This window comes from Phragmites australis, chromosome 2, assembly GCF_958298935.1.
Source record: "Phragmites australis chromosome 2, lpPhrAust1.1, whole genome shotgun sequence".
NCBI classification, from domain to species: Eukaryota; Viridiplantae; Streptophyta; class Magnoliopsida; order Poales; family Poaceae; genus Phragmites; species Phragmites australis.
This window is the reverse complement of record NC_084922.1, coordinates 28,714,482-28,717,468: the sequence shown is the minus strand read 5'-3', so window position 1 is coordinate 28,717,468 and position 2,987 is coordinate 28,714,482.

Below are 2,987 nucleotides of genomic sequence, written 5' to 3'. Positions count from 1 at the left end.
ACCTTCTTAGATAGGTTGCAAGCGCTTTGATCGGTAGAGTAGACACAGTAGATAAACCTAGAGCATATTTAGATAGAAATTGATATATGTTTATCTTGTGTTGTTTTTGGAGCAGAAATAGTTCTAAGTGTCCTAATTTATCCCTCTCTTAGGATGTCACCGATCACTACAATGGCCAGAGGCCTAGGGGAGAGGACTTCTTGGATTGGCTCAAGAGGCGGAGATGGAGTGGAGGCCATGGCTTCAAGCTCTACGGGTCCTAGGAGGCAATGGGCAAAGGAAACAAAGGAGACGACGGACAAACGGCTTTGAGTCCCCTCTATTTATAGTAGGGGAAATAGTTCATACTGTGAAAATGTAGCCGTCAAGATCCGAAATGATGGCATCGTCTCGGGCGTGTAGTGTGTTTGGTGGAAATCATGATAGCGTTATGGCTTGTCTCGTCTCTGTAAAGAGGGATGGATGGTCATTATGACGCGTTAGATCAATATTGCGGTGAAAATGAGTACAAATCGAGTGGGGTCTTTTAATGCCATTTACTCGACAGTTTGAATTCACTCGATAACCATATTGCAGTTAAAACCATAACGCTCTGGGGCTTGCATTCTCAAGTACTCGATCGAGAATGAGCTTTACTCTTCGATCGACTTTGTTATCGAGTACATGGTCAAGAAATAGTTTTTCTTTTGATCTGACTCCGTTATCGAGTACATAGTCGAGAGCTATAACACTACTCTCCGATCAATGGTACAAGTATGTCCTTTTCTACTCTCCGATCGAGTAGTTTCTTCCTCAACCATAGAGTCGGAGGCTACATAGTAATACCATATTTTCTTTTATATGTTTTTTTGCAAAATTTTATCTGGCTCTGCGTTGATCACATTAAATAGAACCAATGGAGGCATGTGGTTGGTCGATGATGGACAACTATACCTCAGGCGGCATATGGCACAGAGATTGTCAGACATCTCACGCCTAGTGGCCAAAAGGGTTCTGAAGTCTTAGTCTGTCTCACGTGTGCTTTCTATTGAGTTCATGTTTGTATGATGATCGAATGCGCAAATTGATAAATTTTCACAAAAAATTTGATATGCTCTTTCATTTTCTAGCTTTGTATTAGTCTTTTCCTCACTATTATGGTCTTCTCGAGTACTCGAGACCCGCACATCTAATGGCTCATCTAGTTAAGATTTCAGGTGTTGACCCATGCATAATCGTATGGTCTTGAGAATGATGACAACATGTATTATCAGTTATTGCATATACTTATGCTAATCCTATTTCATCGACAAGGAAATAGCTGACAAAAGCATAATAAACTGGCAAAGTGTAGTCTTGCTGCGTGCATTCTCAGATCATAAAATGTGTTTTTCAAGTGCCAAAAAAGGATGGACCATTAGTCTAAGGGACTCCCTTCACTACCATCACTAGGCAGACTAAGCCTCAATGACTCGACAAATGCTAGAACTATCGGCTGGACGCTCTCTACAAGTTTTACGGCCTCCTCGTTAGTACAATTAAATCCGACTGTCACCAATGAGGTATCGAGCGCAGGGTTATAACTCTTGAGGATACCTAGCAATGTGGCGGCGCTTGCAAAGGCTACTTGGGACATGAGGTCGAGTGTCTACTCCTTCAGCTCTTGAAGAGCAAGGACAACAACATCCCTCTGAGCGATGGTAGCATCCCTTTTAGTCATCATGTCCTTCTTTTCAGCTCGAGTGGTGTTCACTTGATTCCTGATTCTCTCCCAATACTTGACGTCGTCATCGATCTTCTTCATTGCGTCAGCAAGAAGTTTTTCCTTATTGCTACAGGAGGACTCAAGGCCTAAAAAAAGGTAAACTAGAAAGTAATTTTTGTTAGTCACCCAATAATCGAATCACGCACTTGTGATCAGGGACAAACTTACGTTCAATTTCCTCCCTCTTGGCTTCGAGCTTCTTGTGGTGGTTGGCCTCGACGGCAGCTACCCGAGTGCTTGTAGCTTGGAGAAGAATCTTTATAGCCACCCACAGATCATTGGTCGGGATTGATATTGAAGTTTTGTTTCCCCTGAGCTGCGGATCTTCTTTGGAAGCACTCGAGGTAGGATCTCTAATTGGAGCCGAGGTCGAGTCAACCGGGGAAGTCATCCCCGGATGACTGGTCGAGACGCTGGCAACCTTGTTTTGCGCCTTAGTCAATAGTCTGCAATCAGAAGAATAAGAGAAGAGGAACAGAAAAGACTACAATTGACCAGTTGAGATCAGGATCCAGGACAAACCTCTTTGAAATCAAAAAGTGCAAAATGATGCTTGACTTTAGCCTTTTTGTGGTCACCTTCTTTGTTCTTGGTCTGGCAGGCAGAGCCGGTGGAGGAGTTACACATGGACCAGGCAAAGCCAAATCATCAGTAGCCTGCAAAGAATCAGATGATAAGAATTCATTATCGAGTGAAAGTATGACCAACTAAAGAGCGACAATTCGATTGAAATTACCTCTCTACTCGAGTTATCAGGCATGACGGTCCATCAAGTTGGCAATTGCGAGGACGTGCCAGACGCCCCCTAAAAAAGCCACCCAAACAAATTCGTCATTAGTAGAGTGACCGAAAGAAAATCGATAATTCAAGAAGAGTTACCTTTTTGACTAGGTTATCGAGAGTGGCGGTTGCTCGAGGAGGCGATTGGGCTACTACGCTCACCGTTCCCAAACAAAAGGCCACTCATCTAAACCGAATGCATTCAAGTATCCACTTGATAACTTGAAAGGAAATAAGAAGATAATAAGAATTTCGATCAGCATACTCGAGGGCTCCTTCGCTTGCTCTTGAGAGGGCTCGGATCAAGCAGCAGGTGAGAAGACGGGGACAATCTCTTCGATCGATGAGACCCCTCGACCTCCTCATTAGTTGATCCTTTCCCATTGTCGACGACATCGACAGAAGAAGCATCGTCAAGATCAAAGACCTCACTCGGAAGGATATGTTCTTGATGGAAGATTGG